This window comes from Mustela nivalis (assembly GCF_964662115.1).
Source record: "Mustela nivalis genome assembly, chromosome: 18".
Classification (NCBI taxonomy): Eukaryota; Metazoa; Chordata; class Mammalia; order Carnivora; family Mustelidae; genus Mustela; species Mustela nivalis.
In genome coordinates, this window is record NC_139037.1 from 42,792,488 (window position 1) to 42,810,342 (window position 17,855).

Genomic DNA, 17,855 nt, shown 5'->3' on the forward strand with positions numbered 1-17,855 from the left:
TTGGGGAACTGTGATGTGGAAATATTGATATTTCCATTGAGGAAATGTTGATGAGCTGCACAGATAAACTTGACAGATAACTACTTACACAGCCTTCTTCTAAGTAAAGGCAGTGAATTCTCCCATTTCCTCCTAGAGGATTTATTTAAATAAAATATGCTTATTAAACACTTCCTCCAAAGATGGTTTCCTTAGTAATCTGGGCATTTTGTTCGAAAAAGGATAATACTGTATTCTTGTGTGAAATGTAAAAAAGCAAGTCACCTCTAATGAAAATGCCGCATTGTGTGTATTTCTGTTTAGCTAAGACAGAGAAAACAAAAGTTCTTTTTTGCCTATAAGTTCTTGATTATCAGCTCTCACCATTTTAAGATTAAGTAAAAATAAAACCTGAATTTTTACATTAAAAAAAAAAAAACCAAAATGGGGTGCCTGGGTTGCTCAGCAGGTTAAAGCCTCTGCCCTCAGCTCGGGTCGTGATCCCAGGGTCCTGGGATCGAGCCCAGCATCGGGCTCTCCGCTCAGCAAGGAGCCTGCTTCCTCCTCTCTCTCTCTCTGCCTGCCTCTCTGCCTACTTGTGATCTCTACCTGTCAAATAAATAAAATCTTTAAAACAACAACAACAAATAAAATAAAAAATAAAACAAACAAAAAAAAAGACTTATACCTGAGAAATAGTCCCTCAAAATATCTAGCTCTGAAAGCAAATGGTGATTGTATCCGTGAGACCCACAGACTATAGCAAACTAAAAAACCATACTTAATAGGCTCAGTCATCCATCCCCTAAAAGCTTAGCACAGAGGTAGAAGACTGAAACTCCCAGTCTTACCACGAAAAAAGCCTATCTGGTCATCTTAAAAGCTGTAGGCTGAGGGGTAGTCTTCTAATTTAGCAAACATCTAGAGGCCAAATACATTTCTCTGCAGAGACTGAGGATACCACCAGACACAATCTTCATGTTGTTCCTCTGCCCTGACACAGCTTAATGGGGACTCCAAGAAAGGAACTTGTGTATACATCTGGCACTCTGACTGTGGTAGATGCTGTCCAGAAGACACAACCCTTGATTGTCTGCTTCTGATTGTCTTGTGGCCAGTGGGGCTATGTTCATTGGTTCAATAAGACAGTAGCAAACTAAGGAACTTAACTGGCTATCCTGCCAGGGCTCTGTTGCAGAGGAAGGACAGAAACACTCATCTCCCCAGTCTTTTCCCGAAAGAGTTGCTGCTGAGGGTGTGGTTCCAATGAGCTTGTATCTAGATGCTAACTGAGATTCTTCCCTTTGGGACACTGATAGGTCTTGGCACACTCTTAACAACTGGGAGCTATTTAGAAAAAGCTTGGACAAACATAAAGATTTAAGAAACAAACAAGGGCTAAGACATGGTTCATCTCCTAAACAAAGCCACTCAAGACTGATTACAGTGGCTGTTTTATCAAATACATAGAAACCAACACAGTGAAGGAAAATGAAGAAACAGAAAAATGTGCTCCAAACAAAAAAGTAAGATCAAAATCTTAGACATAGACCTTAATGAGAAGGACATAAATGATCTGTCTAATAGAAAGTTCAAAATCATAGTTATAAAGATGCCCACTGAGGTCAGGAAACAATGCACAAAGTGAGAATTTCAGTAAAGAAAATGAATACTTACTGAATACTTTCAGTAAGAAAGTACTGAACATAAAAGACAGAACAGAAGAATAAAATATAGAACTGAAAAATTCAACAAAGGGATTCAAGAGCAGACTTGATGAAACCGAAGAATGAATCAGTGAACATAAAGAGAGGGTAACAGAATTCATCTACTCAGAGAAGCAAAAAGAAAAAAAGAAGAAAAAGGTTTACAAGAGATTTAAGGGGCATCATTAAGTAGAACTACGTTTGCATTATAGGGGCCCAGAGGAGAAGAGTGAGAGAGAAAGGGGCAAATAATTTGTTCAAAGAAATAATAGCTGCAAACTTCCCTAACATGGGTGAAAAAACAAACGTCCAGATCCAGCAAGCCCAGAAATTTCCAAAAGAGAACTGAAAGAGACCCACACTATGATATATTATAATTAAAATGTTAAAAGTTAGGGGCACCTGGTTGGCTCAGTTAGTTAAGCGTCTGCCTTTGGCTCAGGTCATGATCTCAGGGCCCAGGGATAGAAAGCCCCACATCAGGCTCCCTGCTCAACAGGGAGTCTGCTTCTTCCTCTGCCCCTCCCCACCCTCTAGTGCACTCTCTATCTCTCTCTCTCTCTCTCAAATAAATAAAATATTTTAAAATAAGTAAATAAATAAAATGTCAAAAGTTAAAGGCACGGAGAGAATCTTAAAAGCAGTAAAAGGAAAAGAGCTCGTTACACACAAAGGAATCCCCCTAAGATTATTAGCAGAAACTTTACAGGCCAGAAGAGAGTGGGACAATCAATATACCAAAAAGTGCTGAAAGAAAAGAAAAATCAACCAACCAGGAATACTCTACCCAGCAAAGTTGTCCTTCAGAGTTGAAGGAAATGTAAAGTGTTTTGAAGACAAACAAATGATGAAGGAGGTCATTATCACTATACCAGCCTTACATGAAATGTTAAAGGACTTCTGTAAGATGAAAGGGCATGAATTAGTAACTGGAAAACAAGAAAGTATAAATCTCACTGGTTAAAATAAATATATAGGTAAATTCAGAATAATCTAATGTTGTAATGGTGGTGAGTTAATCATTTATAAACCTAATTGAAGATTAAATTACAGAATCAGTACAAATAAGAATAATAGCAATAACTTAATAGATACAGGATAAAAGATGAAAACTGTGATATCAAAAACATGCAACATGGTGACAGAATAAAAAAGTAGAGCTTTAGAAGGGAAATCCAATCATAGTTTGATATCAGTTCAAAAAACACATTATAACTCCAAGATGGCTTATCTAAGCTTTGGGATAACCACAAAACAAAAACTTACAATAGAGACACAAAAAATAAAGTAATCCATGCAAGCCACTACAGAACATCATCAAATCACAAAGGATGAGAGCAAGAGAAAAAGAAAGGAACAAAGAAATTACAGAACAGTAAGAAAATTAACAAATAGGGGCGCCTAGGTGGCTCAGTGGTTTGGGCTGCTGCCTTCGGCTCGGTTCATGATCTCAGGGTCCTGGGATCGAGCCCCGCATCGGGCTCTCTGCTTGGCAGGGAGCCTGCTTCTGCCTCTCTCTCTCTCTGCCTGCCTCTCTGCCTACTTGTGATCTCTCTCTGTCAAATAAATCAATAAAATCTTTAAAAAAAAATTCCAATTGCATTTAACTTCTCACTGAGCAATCTCAGTCTGAGATTTTTATCATATAGCTATGGTGATGTATATCCAAGACTATTCATATAGCAGTTTTTACAATATTGAAAATCAGCCATAAATAAATAATTGAGCATAATGCAACATTATGTAATTAAAGAAAAACTGAGAACACTGTCTATGGCCTGATACAAAAAGCCTCCAAAATATATTAAATAAAAACAAAAACAAGATGCAGAACCTTATGTTATACTGTTCTAATTTTTGTATAAGAAAGGGGGGAAATGGATAAGAATAAATACTTGTATTTGCATAAAGAACTGAAATTTACAAGAGAAACTAATAAAAGTGATTTGTGTGGCAGCCATTGAGGGCAAGAAGGTAGGTAGAGACAAAGAAGGGCATTTATTTTTCACTGTGTACTTTTTTGGGACATATTCTTTATATTATGTATAAATTTATGAAAATAAGAATGTTTTTATTCATTGTCATTTTTTCCCCTTATCTTTTTAAAGTTCGATTCTGTCCTTGGTCATCTTCTTTTAATCTGTACTTTTTTTTTTTATTTTGAACACCCTTATCCATACCATGGCTTCAACATTTACTGACTTATGAGCAACAAGTCTGTTTCCACTATAGGCCAATCATTTTTTTTTTTAATTATTATGGAAGTTATACATAAGACTAAAATTTACCATTGGGGAGCCTGGATGGTTCAGTCGATTAAATGTCTGCCTTTTGGCTCAGTTCATCACCTTGGAATCCTGGGATCAAGTCCCAGGTCAGGCTCCCTACTTAGTGGGGAGTCTGCTTCTCCTTCTGACCTTCCTCTCTCTCATGTTCTCTGACATTCCCTTACTCTCAAATAAATAAAATCTTTAAAAAAGAAAAGATAGGGGATGCCTGGGTGGCTCAGTCAGTTAAGCGGCTGCCTTTGGCTCAGGTTGTGATTCCAGCGTCCTGGAATCAAGTCCCACATCAGGCTCCTTGCTTGGCGGGGAGCCTGCTTCTCCCTCTGCCTCTGCCTGCCACTCTGTCTGCCTGTGCTTGCTCTCTCTTTCTCTCTGACAAATAAATAAATAAATCTTAAGAAAAAAAAAAAAAAAAACATGGGGTGCCTGGGTGGCTCAGTGGGTTAAAGCCTCTGCCTTTGACTCAGGTCATGATCCCAGGGTCCTGGGATCTGGCTGTGCACCTGGCTCTCTGCTCAGTGGGGAGCCTGCTCCCACCTCCACCCCCCTGCCTCTCTGCCTACTTGTGATCTCTGCCTGTCAAATAAATAAATAAAATCTTTACAAAAAAAGATAAAATTTATCATTTTAACCCTTTTAAAATGTACAGTTCAGTGTCATTAGTACATTCTCATTATTGTGCAATCACCACCACTATCCATCTCTAGAAATTTTTCATCACCCTAAACTTAAAACTCTGAACCCATTAAATGATAGTTAGCTGTCCACCCTCCCTTCATCCTGTAACCATTATGCTACTTTCTGTCTCTATGAATTTGACTGTTTTAGGTTCTGCTCATGGAAGTGAAACCACACAATATTTTTGTGTGTCTGGATTATATAACTTGGCATGCCATATTTTAATGGTCCATCCTTGTTATAGTCTATATCAGAATTTAATTCATTTTGGGTACCTGGGTGGCTCAGTGGGTTAAAGCCTCTGCCTTCAGTTCAGGTCATGATCTCAGGGTCCTGGGATCCAGTCCCACATCGGGCTCTCTGCTCAGCAGGGAGCCTGCTTCCCCCTCTCTCTGCCTGCCTCTCTGCCTATTTGTGATCTCTCTCTCTCAGTCAAATAAATAAATAAAATCTTTTAAAAAAAAGGAATCATTTTGGGACGCCTGGGTGGCTCAGTTGGTTAAGCGGCTGCCTTCGGCTCAGGTCATGATCCCAGCGTCCTGGGATCGAGTCCCACATCTGGCTCCTTGCTCGGCAGGGAGCCTGCTTCTCCCTCTGCCTCTGCCTGCCATTCTGTCTGCCTGTGCTCACTCTCTCCCCCTCTCTCTCTCTGATAAATAAATAAAATCTTAAAAAAAAAAAAGGAATCATTTTCAAGGCTGAATAATATTTCATTCTATATTTATACCATATTTTGTTTATCCATTTATCTGTTGAAGGACATTTGAGTTGTTTCCATCCTTTGGCTACTGTGAATAATGCTGCTGTGAACATGGCTGTAAAGATATGTCTTTGAAGCCCGGCTTTCAGTTTTTTGTGTGTATACATAGAGGTAGAAATACCAGATCATATGGTAATTAAGTTTTTAATTTTTTGAGGAGAAATTCTCATACTGTTCTCCTTAGTGGCTGCACCAATTTACGTTCCCTCCAGCATTGCATAAGGATTCTAATTTCTCCATATTTCGTATTTCATCATAATTTATCCATATTTCACCAACACTTGTTATAATCTGGGTTGTTTTTTTTTTTTTTGCTAACAGCCATCCTAATGGGTATAAAGGGTGTCTCACTGTAGTTTTGGCTTGTATTTTTTATTTTTTTAAAGATACTATTTATTTATTTGACACAGAGAGAGATCACAAGTAGGCAGAGAGGCAGGCAGGGAGAGAAGGGGAAGCAGGCACCCTGCCGAGCAGGGTCAATCCCAGGACCCTAAGATCATGACCCGAGCCAAAGGCAGAGGCTCAACCCACTGAGCTACCGAGGCGCCCCTTGGTTTGTATTTTTTTAATGATTAATAATATTGAGCATTTTTTTGGTGTACTCATAGGCCATCTATATATCTTTCTTTGGTGATGTGTATATTCAATTCTTTGCTATATATATATTTTTAAAGATTTTACTTATTTATTTGGCAGACAGAGATCACAAGTAGGCAGAAAAGCAGGCAGAGAGAGTTGGGGGGGGGGAAGCAGGCTCCCTGCCGAGCACAGAGCTCCATGTGGGGCTTGATCCCAGGACCCTGAGATCATGACCTGAACTGAAGGCAGAGGCTTAACTCACTAAGCCACCCAGGCACCCCAATTCTTTGCTATATTTTTTTAATTGAGTTGTTTTATTGTTATTGAGTTATAGTTCTTTATATATTCTGAACAGGTACATGATTTGCAAATATTTTCTTTCATTCTGTAGATTATCTTTTCACCCTATTGATAGTGCCCTTTGTTGTGCAGAAGTTTAATTTTGAGGAAGTCCAATTTAACTGTTTTGTTGCCTTTGCTTTTCTTTTTAAATTTTTTTAGAGAGAGAGTGAATGAGTGTGTGAGAAGGGAGGCGCAGAGGTAAAGGGAGAGGGAGAGAGAGAATCCCAAGCAGGCTCCATACCTGACATGGAGCCGGGTGCAAGGCTCGATGCTGGGCTCAGTCTCATGACCCTGAGGTCATGACCTGAGCTGAAATAAGGAGTTGATTGCCCAACCTTTTGAGCCCTATGTTGCCTGTGTTATCAGTGGCATGTTCAGAAAATCATTGCCAAATTTAATGTCATGAAGATTTTCCCTTATATTTTCTTTCAAGAGTATTATAGTTTTAGCTTTTTTGTGTGAGCCCTTTATCCCTTTTAGGTTAATTCTTTTATATGGTGTAAGGTAGGGCCCAACTTTATTCTTTTGCATGTGGATATCCAGTTTCCCCAGTACCATTAGATTATTTCCAGGCTTATGCTAACATATTTACAATATCCTGGTTATTTTGAGGGTTTCCAAGGTCACTCTAAGGTTTGATGATTTGGTGAAGGAGTTACAAGACCCAGAGAAACTGTTATATTCATGGTTATGGTTTATTACAGGAAAAGGATACAGATTAAAAACCAGCAAAGGAAAAATGAGCATAGGGTAGGACCCAGGAGAGAATAGCCATAAGTTTCCAGTTGTCTTTCATCGTGGAGTTGCGCAGAGAGCACTTAATTCTCCCAGCAGTGATATGTGACAGCACCTGCAAAGTGTTACCAACTAGGATCGCTTACTTGAGCCTTGGCATCCAGAGTTTTTGTTGCGGGTGGGTCACACGGGGATGAACACTCAGATGAATGACCTTAGCTATTCAGGCTCTAGTCCCCCAAAGGTCAAACTGATACAACATAGCTCAATACCCCAAGCATACAAAAACAGGTATTCACCATAAATCACGTTGTTAACATAAACTATCTGGTGTGGCTTTAGCTTTCAGAGATTCAAAGACACCTTTATTAGGAAGGATTATCCCGAGTACTCAGAGGCTGTCTGCCAGGAGCTGGTCAAGCACCAGTCCTTTCTTTGAAATGTGTAAGGTTTGAGCATCCCAAACTTGCCCTTAACTACACACTTGTGTAGATGGTTTTGCATGTATGTACTAGTTTATGAAAAATCCCAAAATTGGAAGTGCTGAGTCAGAAGTTAAATGTATTTATGATTTTGACAGATAAAAGTTGCTTGCTATTCAAAAATGTTAGCCCAGTTTATTGTCCTACAAGAAGATAAATGAAATGGCCTTTTTTCTGTTCTACAATAACGTCCATTTATTCAGTGAATATATATTGAGTGCTAATTATACAGTAGACACTCAAGATACATCAGTAAATGAACAGGAATCCCCCATCCTTGAGATTTCTATGTAGTATTGCAAGAGAGTAGAGGGTTGAAAGAGATAGTAATCAAATACATAAACTGTGTATGAGATCAGATGGCAATAAATGGTACAGAAAACAATAAAATAGAAAAAGCAATAAAGAATGAGAGGAGAGTTGCAACTTCACATAGAGTTGTCAGGGATGATCTCACTGTGAAGGTCAAATCTGGCAAAGGTATGAAAGGGGAGAAGGGAGAAAATCATGGAAATTTGGGAGAAGACCATTCTAGGCAGAAGACAGCCAGCACAAAGGCCCTAAGTGGGGCCCAAACTTGAGGTTAAGGGCATAATCCTCTAGACTTCTGTAATCAACTGCAAGCTCAGGGCTCCCCATGGCTACCCTCACTTTTAGACAGCTGCCTACAAATGTGGAGGTCCCATAGATGCCCTTAGTTTTGATAACTTGCTGTAGCAAGTCTTGGAGCTCAGGAAAACACTGTACTTATTGTTACAGTTGTACTGTAGCAAAAGAATACAAATCAGAACCAGCCAAAAGAAAAGACACACAACAGAACCTGGGACTTAGATAGTCCTAAATGTCAAACCTTCTGCATTTCCATGGGTGTATTACCCTCAGATGTCAGTGAGTGGCATTATTCATGGAGTATTGCCAACCCAGGAAGCCCACTCAAGTTTTTATGTCCAGAGTTTGTTTGTTTGTTTTTTTTTCAAAAATTTTTATTTATTTATTTGACAGACAGAGATCACAAGTAGGCAGAGAGGCAGGCAGAGAGAGAGGGGGGCAAAGCAGGCTCCCCACCGCGCAGAGAGCCCAACACAGGGCCTGATCCCAGGACCCCGAGATCACGACCTGAGGGGATGGCAGAGGCTTTAACCCACTGAGCCACCCAGGTGCTCCTATGTCCAGAGTTTTTTTTTGTTTTTTTTTTTTTTTAATTTATTTATTTGACAGAGAGAGATCACAAGTAGATGGAGAGGCAGGCAGAGAAAGAGAGGGGTGGGGGGGGGGGGGAAGCAGGCTCCCTGCTGAGCAGAGAGCCCGATGTGGGACTCGATCCCAGGACCCTGAGATCATAACCTGAGCCGAAGGCAGTGGCTTTAACCCACTGAGCCACCCAGGCGCCCCTATGTCCAGAGTTTTTATCAAGACTTTGTTACATAGGCACAACTGATTGAGTCATTATCCATGTGAACAAAGTTGATTTCCAGCCCCCTCCACCCCCTAGAGGTCAGGGGTTTGTATGGCTCAAAGCCCCAAAGGTCTAATCACACAGTTGGGCTTTTCAGTGTGGTCAGTCCCCACCCTGAGTCATCTCCTTAGCATAAGGAGGCAGAGAGGCAGGCAGAGAGAGAAGAGGAAGCAGGCTCCCTGCTGAGCAGAGAGCCCGAACAGAACTTGGTTTTAAATATATATCTATACCTCAGAGTTTTGTTTGGGAGAATTAACAATTTTAGTTTTCATTTGTTCTTGCTGGAATACAGAAATAAGATTGATGTTTATAAGTTGACCTTGTACTCAGTCTTGATAATGTCATTTATTTTTTTTTTTTTAATTTTATTTATTTATCAGAGAGAGAGAGGGGGAGAGAGTGAGCACAGGCAGACAGAATGGCAGGCAGAGGCAGAGGGAGAAGCAGGCTCCCGGCTGAGCAAGGAGCCCGATGTGGGACTCGATCCCAAGACGCTGGGATCATGACCTGAGCCGAAGGCAGCTGCTTAACCAACTGAGCCACCCAGGCGTCCCGATAATGTCATTTATTAATTTTAGTTTTTTTTGGTAGGTTGTTTGGAGTGTTCTAGTTAGATAATCATGTCTATAGAGACAGTTTTAGTTCTTATTTCCATTTTTGATGTCTTTCCTCCTCCTCCCCTTCTCTTCCTACTCCTGCTCCTTCTTCTTTTTAAAAATTTTTTTTAAATTTCGGTAGTTAGGACTTCCAGGATGACATTGAATAGGAGTAAGGAGAGTGGACATCACTGTGTTGTTCCTGATCTAGGAGAGGAGACAATTCAGTCTTTTTTTTTTTTTTTTAAGATTATTTATTTATTTATTTGACAGAGAGAGAGATCACAAGTAGGCAGAGAGGAAGGCAGAGAGAGAGAGAGAGAGAGGAGAAAGCAGGCTCCCTGCTGAGCAGAGAGCCCGATGCGGGCCTCGATCCCAGGACCCTGAGATCATGACCTGAGCCGAAGGCAGAGGCTTAACCCACTGAGCCACCCAGGCGCCCTCAATCAATTTTTTTTGGTGTTCCTTATTTATCGGGGAGGTTAGCCATTTGTTTGCTACATAAAATGCAAATGTTTCCAGTTTGTCACTTTAACTTTTTTTTTCATTTAGAAGGGATAATTAATCTTAGAATTTGAAGTTAGAAAGGCCTTCTCCCCTCCATGGTTATAAAGTAATTCACTCAAGTTTTCAGTCTTTGTAATTTAAGTTTTCAGTTTTGAATTTTGACCCATTTGAAGTTAACTCTGTATTCATAATCCACTCTCTTTTTCCTAAAAAGTCTATCAGGTTGTTCCTATTACCTTTATTGAAAAGTTCACCTTTTCCCCATTCACCTCAGGGGGTATCTGAGCTGCCCCCTTCACCATACACTAAAATTTTTTATTTGGTTCTATTTTTGGATTCTCTATTCTGTCCCACTGGTCTGTCCAGTTAGATGAACTTTTAGAATTTTTGAACTTTTAGAATATGTTCTGTTATCATAAAATTAGCCCCATGTTTTGCCCCACATTGCTTTTTTGTTTTTTTTCTTCCAGCCTATTCTTGACTTTATTTTCACATTTGAACTTATTTCTTAAAAAAGTATTTAAGTTGGGGCACCTGGTGGCTCAGTGGGTTAAAGCCTCTGCCTTCGGCTCAGGTCATGATCCCAGGGTCCTGGGATCGAGCCCCACATCGGGCTCTCTGCTCTGCGGGGAGCCTGCTTCCTCTTCTATCTCTGCCTGCCTCTCTGCCTACTTGTGATCTCGGTCTGTCAAGTAAATAAGTAAAAATCTTAAAAAAAAAAAATTTAAGTAATCTCTATACTCAATGTTGACTTCAACTCATGACCCCAAAATCAAGAGTCATATGCTCTTCCGACTGAGCCAGCCAGGCACTCCCCCATTTGAAATTTACCTATCTAGAGAAAGATATTATTTTCAGAGGGAGGTTAAATTCATAAATTAATTTAAATGACATTTATAACAAAGGATTTCTATTCAAGAAAATGGTATAACTTTTCATTTAAGTCTTTATCTTCATAAGGTTTTAAATTTTTATTTAAATAGGTTTTATTTATTTCTTGCTAAGATTATCCTGAAAAATTTTATCCTATTCCAAGGTTTTGTCTATATATATAAAACTTACATGAATTTTAGACTTTCTTCTTTTATTTAAAATTATGTTGGGCACCTGCCTGGCTTAGTCAGTGGAATATGTGATTCTTGACCTCTGGGTTTTGAGTTCAGGCCTCATGATGGGTGTAGATCACTTAAAAACAAAATCTTCAAAAAAATAAAATATAATAAAACTATGTTAAAGCAACTGTAGTAAATTACTTGGAGAAAATACCTTTGTAATTAGGAGCAACCTATTTTTATAACCAACAAAATCCACCTGGCCTAGGGGTAACCAGAGGTAATTATTAGTTTAACTGAGTAGGCTCCTTGAGAAACTTTAAACTTACATTCCTTGATCTAAGACCAGTTTTTTCTTAAGAAAATGGGAATTCACTTCTCTGACATTTGCTGTGGTCGACACTACCCTTCCCACTTGACTCCTTAGTCCAGAAATTCATAACTCAGCTCGCTTAGACCTACACCCCTCCCTCAGGACACTCAAAAGAACACAAAAGACTGAAATGCTTTGTCTCTAAGGTGTGTACGCTAAGCAAGAGCAAGCACCCCATTAAAAAAGAAAAAAAAAAAAGCTCCTTTCAAACAGCCTTTCTATTTAAAAAAAACAATGCTACTTTTATTTCAATTTCATAAAAATGCTACTCTTTATTACAATAATAACAATACATTATTATAATAATGCTATTGTTTTTACACAAAAGTCAAGCTTTAGCTCAATTATGTAAACTTTCTCCCATCAAATTAAAAAAAAAAAAAAAAAAAGTCCTAGGAAAATCTATCCTTGTTACTGTTTTACCATTGTGGCTCAGCCATTACTCTCCGATATAGCATCCCAGCCATACATACAGTGATACTTATTTAAATAACCCATTACATTCTCTCTCTCTCTCTCCCTCCCTCTTTCTCTCTCTCGTCCCGTTTCTTCCTCTTTCTACGACCCGCAACATTCTAAATCACACACACCGTGAATCTCACTACTTGCTGCCTGCAAAAGCTGTCTCATCGCCCCATCATCGTCCTCAGGCCCTGACTTTCATACAGAAATTAGTAGCACAGAAAAATACCAGCCCTCTCCGTAACCTCGGAAACCTCTCCCTTCTGGCCTCCACAACCCCGTGTCAAGTTTAGCAGTCCCGCCTTCTCCTCCCCAACCCACCGTAAGTTTCTAATCGCCTTCTTTTCGGCCACCCCAGCTTTCAGTCTCCGAAGCTCTGGTCCCACAACTCCTCCGCGCTGAGAAACCGCAAGCCAAACTCACGCCCCAACAAAGGCCAAAAAGGCGACCCAGGCCGCCTGCGCATCTTTGGACGCAGAGACACTCCCAGAAGTCTCGTGGGGGTGCAGCGAGGCACAAGCTGTTAAGAAACAAGACGAATTTCAAACCGCCCTTCCAACGCTTTCTCCGCTCCGAACTACATTTCCCAGAAGGCTCAATGGAGCGAATTATCTTACCTAAACCAAACTAGCCCTCCTCTTCCTGAGCCCGTAATACGGTGGGTCGGAGAAGGAACCCGATTTCAAACACGTCGGAGTGGCCTTCCTTGGAAGCCACTGCCTAAGGCTGAACCAGGCTCTGCGTGGCCTCCGGTGCGCGGTTCCATGAGGGGGAGCAATCCTTTAAGCAAGCGGGGCTGCAGCTAACCCCTGATAGAAAACCAGGCAACCGGGAGCCATGTTGCTCGCCGCAGGTAACTTTCTGACTACATTTCCCAGAAGGCTCCATAGCGTCATTGAGATTCTCGCGTGAATTCAGCCTGAAAGTCACGCGCTGGCGGGACCCACAGGTCTGCAACTGTTGCAGCACTTGTGGGGCGTGCTACTGTTTTTGGAAGCTTGGAAGGCCTGAGGTGAGGATCCGCAGGAGAGGGCGGAGCCGGAGGCTCGGCTTTGTACTGCGGGGTAAGTTAGATTGAAACTATAGGATTGTATCTGGTGGTATGTGGTGAATGATCGTGTGCTTGTGACTATCTGTTCCTATGGTGAGTGTGTGCTTCCAGTGATTACCAGTGTGCAGCCCAGTCTGGGAGCCCGTGACTGTGCTGGTATGATTGGAGGGGACCCGGTGGTGTGTGTATGTGATTTGGGAACACGTGCGGCATTGTGTATGAGGTTGTGGGGAGTGTGTGACTCGGTGGATGTGATACAGCGTTTGTCCCCGTAAGGGTGTGCGATCGTGCGACATTGACGGTGTGCTGCAGATTACAGGTGGGGATATATGTGAATATTATGTGGTTTTATCTGTGGTTAATGTGACTGTGACTGTGCGACGATCTGCAGGTGTCATGTGCTTGTGGCAGTGCGGTTGTGACTGAATGTCCTCTTGGTAAATGTGTGATCGTGCTCATGTGACCATTTGAGGCCCTGGGTGTGTGGTCCTGTTCCTTTAGTGGTGGGTACCTCTACCTCTATGTCCCCGTGGTGTTCGTGTGATTATGATTGGGTGACTGGATAAACGTTATGAGTTTTTTTCATTTAGTGGTCTACCTAAGTATCATAGTGTATTTTTCCCTCATTTTAAAACTTTCACAATTGCTATCATATTGTCTCTTTTCTTTTGTTTTTATTTGTAGAACTATGATTTGGGGAATTATCATATATAGTAGTTGTTCATTTGTTTTCTTTGCTATATTATATTCTGTCCTTCGAAGTATACCAGTTATTCATCCCTTCAACTAACCATAGGCGTTTGAGCTATTTCTAGTTTCTGACTTTATAAACAGTGCTGCCACAGCATTCTTTTACAGAGGATACAGGTACATGAATTCATCTACCTGACAATGGAGTTTCTGGGTCATATGACATCTTGCACTTTACTAAATAGTACCAAAATGATTACCTAAATGGGTGCACAAATTTATGCTTGCACAGCAATGTTTGAAACATCTCATTGCTCCATGTCCCTAACAAAACATGGCTCTGATAGTTTGTTTTTTTTTTTAAGATTTTTTTTTTTTTTTTTTTTTTTTGACAGAGAGAAATCACAAGTAGATGGAGAGGCAGGCAGAGAGAGAGGGGGAAGCAGGCTCCCTGCTGAGCAGAGAGCCCGATGCGGGACTCGATCCCATGACCCCGAGATCATGACCCGAGCCGAAGGCAGCGGCTCAACCCATTGAGCCACCCAGGCGCCCCGGCTCTGATAGTTTTTTTAAAACACTTTATGAGATATAGCATATATAAAGTACACAAATCTTAAGAATAGAGCTCTATCACAATTTCCTAATGAACATTAAGAACTTTGCCAGCACTCGAGAAGATTACCTCATGCCCCTTCCCAGTTATTTCTCCCACAATCCCTGTTCAGAAGTCACCACCAATTACCCATTCCTGAACTTCTATATAAATGGAATTGTATAGCATGTGCTCTTTTATGCCTGGTTTCTTTTCTTCCACTTTATGTCTGAGATTCATCCATGTTGTTGTACTTAGTTCTCATTACATATGGGGATATATTGTAATTTATTAATTGCTTACACTATTGATGGACACATGATGATTAACAGTTTTTTACTGTATTGCTGCCATGAACATTTTATGTTTTTGATGAACATGTAAACACTTTTCTCTTGGCTAAATACTTAGGAGTGGAATTGCTAGATCATACAGTGGGCATATATTTGATAGAGACTACCAATCTGTCATGTGGTTGTACCAATTCATCCAGCAATATATGAGAGTTACAGCTGCTCCTCATCATCTCTGATATTGTCAGTCTTTTATTTTAACTATTCTGGTGGTTGTATAGTGGAATTTCATTGCACTCTTACTTTTGTTTCCTGATGGGTAATGATGTTCAGCACCTTTTCAGAGGTTTATTGGCCATTTGGATATCCTGTTTCTTAAAGTGTCTGTTTAGGTCTTTTTGCCCACTGTCCTTTAAAAATTTTTTTTCATTTTAAAAAAACTTTATTTTCATATCAAAAATACAGTGTAAAGAATTCCCATATATTCTTCACTCAGGTGCCCTTGGTACAGTGATAAAAATTGGAAAAATTTACATGGATATAAGACTTTTGACTAATTTACAGACCTTATCGAAATTTTGCTAATTGTCTTCTCAGCAACCTCTTCTTTTCCAGGATCCAACAGCAGATTCCCACATTGATTTAATTGTCTCATCTCTTCCTATCAGACATAGTTCTAAACTGTTTTTTATCTTTCATGACCTTGATACTTCTGAAGAGTACTGGCCAGTTATTTTGTAGAATGTCTTTCAATTTATATTTGTCTGCTTTTTCCTCATAGTTAAATTTAGACCAGACTTTTTTGGCTAAAAGATCACAGAAATTATGTTTCTATTCTTCTCAGTGTGTTCTATAATGCTATCAATATATTTCTTACTGGTAGGTTAACTATGATCACTTGGTTAAGGTGGTATCTGCCAGGTTTCTCCTTCGTAAAACTACCATTTTTCTCTTTTTAATTAATAAGTATCTTGTGCAGAGATGCTTTGAGACTATGCAAAAATACTGTTCTCATGGGGGTTTCTGGATGACTCAGAGAACATGTGACTCTTGATCTTGGGATCATGAGTTTGAGCCCCATGTTCAGGGTATAGAGATTACTTAAATAAACTTTAAAACAAAATACTATTCTCATCAAATTTTCACCCAATAATTTTACCATCCATTGATCATTCTTGTCTGTAACAATTATTACTGTGATGTTTATCTAGTGGTGATCTTCTCTTTTGATCATTCTTTCTATACTTATTAATTTAAATTCTGTAAAGAGCTATCCTTTAGGGACGCCTGGGTGGCTCATTTGGATAAGCGGCTGCCTTCGGCTCAGGTCATGATCCCAGCGTTCTGGGATCGAGTCCCGCATCAGGCTCCTTGCTCGGCAGGGAGCCTGCTTCTCCCTCTGCCTCTGCCTGCCATTCTGTCTGCCTGTGCTTGCTCTCTCACCCTCTCTCTCTGATAAATAAATAAAATCTTAAAAAAAAAAAAAAGAGCTATCCTTTATTCCTTGTGTGTTTATTCAACTATTTATTAACTCCTGGGTATTTATTGTACTCTGTGAGTTTTAACCCATTATTATTGTTATATATTTTGTTGTTCAAATTGTCCCAGATTTGGCCATTAGGAACTCCTTCAAATTAGTTCCTGTGTCCTTTTAACATGGCATCATTTGTGAGTACTTTCTTATGCTTATGTGTATCTTTTCCCATTTTCCTAGGTTTTTAGCCCTTTGTCCTTTGTGATTAGTGCTTTTTTTTTTTTTGTATCTCGAAAAGAAATCTTTATTTCCAAGTTCCTGAAGATATTCTATTTTCTTTCAGAAGCTTTATAGGTTTGGCATCCGTATTTAAGTCTGTGGTCCACCTTGAATCAGTTTTTGTGTATGGTATTATTGAAAACACCATCCTTGGCCATCTGAAATATAGGAGGCTTTTATCATAAGTCAGGTGACATATATGTGGCCCTCTTTCTGGACTACATTCTGTTTTATTATCTTTTGTCAGTGGCACTGTCTTGAAATCTATAGTATTAGTCCTTCAACTTCTTTTCTTTTTCAAGACTGTCTTGGTTTTTGTAAGTCCTTTTAAGGGATGTCAGAATCAACTTGTTGGGGTGTCTGGGTGGCTCAGTCATTAAGCAGCTGCCTTCGGCTCAGGTCATGATCCCAGGGTCCTGGGATCGAGCCCCACATCCTGCTCCCTGCTTGGAAGGAAGCCCTGCTTCTCTCTCTCCCACTCCCCCTGCTTGGGTTCTCTCTATTGCTGTGTCCCTCTGTGTCAAATAAATTAAGTCTTTTAAAAAAAAGAATCAACTTGTTAATTCTCACCAAAAAATGAAAAATCCTTTTTGGGGTTTTGTGTGCGATTCTATATGTTGAATTGGGGAGAACTGCCATCCTATCAATATTGAATCTTCCAATTAATAAATATGGTGTATGTCTACATTTTTTAAGGTCTTTAATTTCTCCCAACGGTTTGTTGTAGTTTTTCATGCACATCTTTTGTTAGATTTGTACCTGGGTATTTGACATTTATTGTTGAAATTGTACATGGTTTTTAAATTTTTCTTTCATTTTCCAGTTGTCTGTTGCTAGAAGTATGGTTATTTTTTGTATATCGTCCTTGTATCTAGCATCTACAAAACACCCACTGTATATGCTATTTATCAAGTTGAGGAAGTTCTCTTTCTCATTTGCTAAGATTTTTACAATTATGAGGGCTGAAATTGGCAAATGCATTTTCTCAATCATATTTTTTTACTGTTATCATTAATGTGGTAAATTATCTTAAGTTTCCTATCTTGAACCAGCCTTTCATTCCTGCAGTAAAACCTATTTGTCTGTAATGTATTAAACTTTTCAAGAATTTGACTGGGTTAAATCTGATATTTTATAGTATTTCTGCATGTATGTTCATGAGAAATACTGGCCCATAATTTTCTTTTCTTTAATGTCTTTATTTTCTCATCAGGCTTATATTAGCCTCATAAAATGAGTTGGGAGGAATTCACTGTTTTTCTATTCACTACATATAAGACTAAAGGTTTTCCTTAAATTTGGAAGAATTTGCTGGTGAAGGTGTCTGGGCCTGAAATTTTCTTGATAGGAAGATTTTTATTTACTTATTTTATTATTACTTTTTAAAGATTTTGTTTATTTATTCGACAGAGAGAGACACAGTGAGAGAGGGAACACAAGCAGGGGGAATGGGAGAGGGAGAAGCAGGCTTCCCTCCAAGC

At 39.6% G+C, this 17,855-nt stretch overlaps 1 protein-coding gene across 6 annotated transcripts in view; it reads left to right on the top strand.

Annotated features, from left to right (window-relative positions):
- The first annotated feature begins 12,634 nt into the window (after window positions 1-12,634).
- The window catches only part of ZNF566 (zinc finger protein 566), a 28,691-nt gene continuing 23,470 nt past the window's right edge, over window positions 12,635-17,855 (top strand). For 2 of the 6 annotated variants that reach the window (XM_082709027.1, XM_082709031.1), the window contains exon 1: window positions 12,904-13,059. The gene's annotated coding sequence lies outside the window, so the exon portion shown is untranslated. Of the gene's footprint in view, window positions 13,060-17,855 lie in introns of all 6 variants that reach the window. The other 4 variants (XM_082709029.1, XM_082709030.1, XM_082709032.1 and 1 more) reach the window with 4 other exon arrangements.